Source organism: Myotis davidii, unplaced genomic scaffold (genome assembly GCF_000327345.1).
Source record: "Myotis davidii unplaced genomic scaffold, ASM32734v1 scaffold128, whole genome shotgun sequence".
Lineage (NCBI taxonomy): Eukaryota > Metazoa > Chordata > Mammalia > Chiroptera > Vespertilionidae > Myotis > Myotis davidii.
The window spans coordinates 1,494,740-1,501,086 of record NW_006299719.1 but is presented as its reverse complement, the minus strand read 5'-3'; the positions used below and the strand labels follow the sequence as shown (position 1 = coordinate 1,501,086).

The window sequence follows — 6,347 nt, the reverse complement described above, 5'->3', positions numbered from 1 at the left end:
TTATATAAGGAAATATAGTTGCTAGGTATTTGGCTACCTTAGTTTATTTCAAATTTTGTGATTGAGTGATGTTTTCTAATTATATCATAGAAAATAATATTAAAAGGACAACTATGGTGAGGGAAGAGATTGGACAATAATCATGCACATACGGATGAGGACAGTGGGTGGGGAGTGAGGGTGGAGGGTGGGGTGGGAACTGGGTGGAGGGGAGTTATGGTGGGAAAAAAAGAGTAACTAATGTAATAATCTGAACAATAAAGATTTAATTTTTTAAAAAAGGACAAATATGTATGGATACATAAAGATTCTTATGTCATTATTCAATTTAGAGAAAAATTAAAACTAAATGTCTACTAAGCAGAATAAACATTTTAAAGATTTTTTGATAATGTGAAAATGTACAAATAATAATGTTAAGAAAAATGTATGATTTTTTTTTAAATCCTACAGAGGAAATATTAAGATGTACCTAACATGCCCAGCTGGTGTAGCTCAGTGGTTGACCATTAACTCATGAACCAGGAGGTGATGATTCGATTTCCAGTCTGGGCACATGCCTGGGTTGCAGGCTCGGTCCCCAGTAAGGGGTGTGCAGGAAGCAACTGATCAATAATTCTCTCTTATCATTGATGTTTCTATCTCTCTCTCCCTCTCCCTTCTTCTCTGGAATCAATAAAAATATATATTTTTAAAATGTACCTAATATTAACAAAAAGTATGATAGAAAAATAGAAACATACATAATTTTGTTCTTTGTACTTTCTGTACTTCCCAAATACTTCCAGTTATTTCTTATAAAATACACATTTTAAAAGGTTTGAAATCATCACGAACAAAAGAAAAGGAATTTCTTTTTATTCCTTACAGAGGTACTGATTTCAAAATATCCTTACTATTTCTTAGAAGAAATTCCCAATTCCTATGTTTCCTAACTCTTTCTTAAAGAATTCACTTTTCTAACTATGGAGAAACATAAATTTAGCTCATCGACAGTGTGGGGGTAAGGTTGTCACCCAAGTCTCTAGGGATGAACTATCAACTCTAAGGAGATAAGGGATAGAAGAAAGGACTGGGAAATTCTTTATTCATCAAAAGTTTACTCTTTCAAGAAACATCAGCTACAGAATAGGTACAAAGTCAACTAGTTTCAGTACGGTTAAAAAGAAGAATTCCGAGTCTTTTTATGTGACAGAATCTGTGCCAGGCTGTGTCTATTCAAAGCAAGGACCATGAGAAGGACTGTGATCCACTTACACCTTTCAGTTCCAACCAAGTCAAGATATATCTACTGATCCCCAACTCTGTGCCTGCCTGACGTGGGGCCCCAGGAAAACCATTTTTTAATTGCTTAAAATGATCAGAAATAAATACGTTTTAATTGTAATCATGTAAATGCAACTGTGAGACTTAAGGGCTGAGGGAACAATTCACAAAATTAAACACGAATAAACAATTCACTGAATCCTCTTTAGTCTGACAATGAACAGCCCAATGGAATCTAAGCCGTGGATATCATCTGGCCCCAGGGTGGTTTTCTGTCATACCCAAAAGACTCAAAGCCTTATGATTCTATTTTGGTTCTATCCAATTTCAACTCAGCTAGCCTGGGGATGTTTCTAATCCAATCATGTGTGTGTCCTGGCTAGAGTGGACAACATAATAGAGCTGTGGCTGTTTTGGCAGCGGTCTTTCTTTGATAGGTTCCAGTTATGCAGTTCCAACTATGAATTAGGTATCAAGTTATCCATGGTTTAGTAATAATTCATCTGTTTTTATGATGCCAGGGGGAAAAAAGATGCCTTGGGATCCACTCATGCCCTCCAGCTCGACTATAGATACTCTTTTTTATCACTTTCAGAAACACTACATTCTACTTTATGCGGGTCCTGACTAACAATGTTTCTTAAAGAACAAAGTTCAGTTCAGATCAAACCCACGTGAGACCCATAGGGGAAAGGTTTTAAAAAGCAGACTGCAACCCAGCTCTTCTCATGACTGAGGCATAATGCCATTTTTCTGTTTAACTGAGACTGCTAAGCCTGACAAATTGCCTTCCAGCTCTAACCTTTCCTACATCTACAATCAAATACCTTGCTACATTTTGCAACCCAGTTTACCCCCCAGCCATAGTAAGTTTCTTGTAATTGCTCAAGTCTATGTGCTCTCTGAGACATACTGTTACTCCTTTGCTTTCTCTCTTGTTAGTCATGATCTCTTGTTCCTCTTCATCTCCCCTACACAATGCCAAACTTCCTCCGTATCATTCCTACTCACCCACCAACACTCAACCTAGGTTGTAAAAAAAATAAATTCCCCCATTCAAAAGGAGAATTTGGATTTCTCCTAAGACCTAGCAATCTTAGGCTCTCTTCGACAATTTAGTTGATGAAATGAATCTGTTAATAACCCAGGAAACATGTCATACAGTGTTGACCAGAGATAAACACCTTGGCATTGTCACTGACAGAGCCAGAATAGACAGACTGTTCGGCCCATGCTAAAATTATAGCAGCATGTGTCCTAAAGGAAGAAAGTACTGAGCTTTCTATGCTCTGTGGCTATCTGATTGAGCATAAATTCTTCAGAGAAATTTAAAAATCCTGGCAATCAATTACTTCCTGATTGGTAGTAGGAGGTGCTTGCTCCATGGACCAACTCACCAGAGAAACAACCATAATTGATGAAAAGTATATTTTTAAAAAGTTTGAGGTCCCCAAACGTTATTGCAAAGGCACACAGCAAATTTAAAAAAAAAACAAAAACACATCTATCCAAGAGAATATACTAAATCTCAGGAAGAACAGTCCTGGCCACAGTCAGCACGATGATGTTATATTGGAAATCAGAGACTTGAACAGAAGACGCCTTAGTCAGCCAAATTTGGTGTCTTTATTACGCCAGCGGTCTCAGGGGAGTTGCTTCTCAAAGTATAAGCAAAGCAACATGAAGGACGTTTTCCCTTTATACCCCCCAAGTTCCTTTGTCTCCTAAATATGGGCTATCCGGACCTTTTACAGGCTTTTCAAGGAGCCCTATGTGTGATTAGCAGATATCTTGCAGGAAGCTTGTAGTTTTGAGCTTGTAGCCTTGAGCTTGCACAATTCGGATAACCAAAAGACACCTGGCATAGACCAGGGACGGACCAGACCCTTATGACATCAGAGCGGCTTTCAAGGCCGATAATTGAGTTTATTTTCCTTATTATTTGAGCAAGCATGTTTACAGAAGCCAAGAATAGCAGAGTTAATTCACAGAACAAACGACCATCTAGGTTTAGTGGAAATTTTCAAACAGTTTTTACAACCTAGAGGTTACAGGAACAAGATGGAGTGCCTGTGCTTCAATGAAAGCTCCAACCTTGAGGTGTAGCCAAGAAGATGGTGCTCCTTGTCTCCCAAGCTCAGGTGAAAGGCTGCATTACTTTCATGGGAGGGGCAGGCAGCATTTCTCATAACCCCAGGCTCTATGTTACTGGGACTAGATTCCAGACAGGTACAGCCAAGGGATTTGGGGTTCCATTTCCCCACCTAATCTTCTTATAGGGCAGAGACTGTACCTCATGGGTAAGAGGAAATACAGAGGACCCAGCTCACTAGTAGAACAGAGGTTCAGTACGAGGGGAAGCAGCCAAGAAGGCCTAAGGATACCACCTCCCCAATGTGCTGCTCAAAAAGGAGGACTGTCACTCTGGGGAAAGGAGGACACTGTCACACACATAGCTCTGGAGCAGTGACTCGGAGATTTTACCCAGGGGGAGAGGAAGGCCGTAAAATCAGAGAGAGAGCTCTGAAGCTCTCCCCGGATGAACTGACTTTATTTGAAACAATGTGGGGAAGTTAAAGCCTGAAAGTGCTCTCATTAAACAACGGAGAATTTGGTGGTAAGTAAGGGGAGGCTGGCAAACAACAGGCTAGGTAGCTAAACAGCGAGAATCAGAGAAATCACAACTCAGAAGAGTCCTCCCGGAGTCATGAGTAATCTCAGGCTGGCCTTCAAAACGAAACCAGCAAAACCCTTGAATTTAATTGGATCAGACTGTGGATTGATCTATGCCCCAGGGCATTATGGATACAATATGATAATCAGACAGCAATTAGTAGAGCCTAACAGCTGAGTATGATGCCCATAGGGACAGCTGGCTTAATAGAGTGATTTAATCAAAAGACAGTCAAAGAGAGCCCTGCTAAAGAACTACCACCCAGTGTGACTATGCCTGGGCAAGGTTTCCCCCTCTGACTAGAGATATCAGAGGTTCCAACTGTGGAGGGAAATACACCTCATAAAAACAGGCAGAGTCTCTGAACAAATAAACAAGCAAAGAGGGAGGAGAGAGCACAGATGCATTGGAGGAAGAAAATGGCATCAGATAACAACTTGAATTCAAATAAACAAATAAATACAGCCAGAAATGGCAAGTAAAAGTGTTAGTACAGCAAACTCTATAAATAAAGTTCTCCTTTTCTCTTAAATTTCTTTTAAAAAATAAAATTAAAAGAAGTAATTATTATAACAATAGGTTGTTGTTTTTGAAACTGTAGATACAAAATGTGCAATGATAATAACACAATAATGGGGAGGAAGGAATAGTGCTATATAAAAATACTTTCCTTTGTCTCACCAGAGATAGTATAAGTTGAAGTATGTTCTGAGAAGGAGGGTATATATGATGTCCTAGAGCAAGCTAAGAAAATAACACAAAAAGCACAGAGAAAAACATCAAATTAAAAGAAAAAACAATATATAAACAAATTAAAATTAAACACATTGGGAAGTACTTAATACAAAGGGATAATAGAGAAATAAAGGAACAATATAAGAATAAAAACATCTGAGATTTATGGAAAGCAAAAGCAAAACAGCAGACATAAAATCCATCCAGCTATATCAATAATAGTATTAAATGTCATTGTATTAGAAAGCCAATCAAAAGACAGAGATTGTCAGATAGGATATAAAACAAGATTCGGTGCTGCCCATGGAACACACACTTTAGATTCAAAGATAGAAATAGCTTGAAAGTGAAGAGATGTAAAAAATATATTACGCAAAACAGCAACCATAAGAAAGCTCTTGTGGCTCTATGGACATCAAATAAGTAGACTTACAATGTTACCTGGAAAGCGGGTGTGAGGGGGAGCGCATTCAGGACGCCTTCCCCGCGGGGCTCTGCAAGGCCTGTGACCTCCCTGTGATCTCCTTGCAGGTGGCCCCGCCTCCGCACAGGATCCCAGTTTCCTCACTTTGGGGATGTGGTCCATCAGCGCTGGGCCCTGGGGGCTGCTGCCCCGCACTGCTCCTGCCAACACAGACATATTTTTGTCCAAGGTCCGGCGAGCAACCCTGGAGTATCTGGAGGAAACAGACCTGAAAACACTGGAGAAGGAACCAAGAATTTTTTAGCAAAGGAGCTCTGGGAGAAGACTGGCGCAGTGACCATGGCTGTGCGAAGGCCAGGCTGCTTCCTCTGTGGAGAGGAGGCTGCGGACCTGTCCTCCCTGAAGCCCAAGTTGGATGAGCTGGGCGTGCCCCTCTACGCAGCGGTGAAGGAGCAGGTTGGGACCGAAGTGGAGGACTTCCAGCCTTTTTCAAGGGAGAAATCTTCCTGGATGAAAAAGTTCCACGGCCCCCAGAGGCGGACAATGATGTTCATGGGTTCGTCCGGCTGGGCGTCCAGGGCAGCTTCCTGGCCCGGGGGAGGGAGGTTTCTCTGGAAACCTGGAAGGGAAGGCTTCATCCTCGGGGGCGTTTTTGTGGTGGGATCAGGAAAGCAGGGCATTCTTCTTGAGCACCGAGAAAAAGAATTGGAGATAAAGTAAACCCAGTTTCTGTCTCGAAGTTGCTAAGAAGATCAAACCACAGACTTCAGCCTCAGAGGAAAAGTGACTGGGCTCTGCCCTGCTCAGGGATAACTGGGGGCTCACCTGTGTTCACAGGATGCTCGGTTTCCACTCGTGTCACTCAGGCCATCTTCTTAGACATCGTTCATTATTTTAACATTGTGCTCTGTTTACGCTCAGTAAGACAACATAGCCTCAAATAAGACTGATAAAATGCTAAGAAGTGAGTGAGGGGTATTTCAGCTAAAACCTGAAAAACATGAGGCTTAAAGTTGGCTGGTGCACTTCATTACAAATATATATGGTGTTTAAGGTGCTGTTATTTGAAATGAGTTTTATTTTCATGACTTTAAAAGTCTAAGAAAAGTTGGTGATTGATTAAGAAGATTAAGGATAAAAGGCTTTTGGCTTGTGTGTTTTCTATACTGATTTGTTATGTAATGTTGAAGTAATAACATAAAGGAATTGATGTGCTCTGGATGGCTTGATAAAGGTAGAACAAAAAAT

The 6,347-nt window shown here is 40.7% G+C and overlaps 1 pseudogene; it reads left to right on the top strand.

Annotated features, from left to right (window-relative positions):
* The first annotated feature begins 3,380 nt into the window (after window positions 1-3,380).
* Window positions 3,381-5,886, top strand: LOC102765172 (annotated as a pseudogene).
* Window positions 5,887-6,347: the final 461 nt, after the last annotated feature.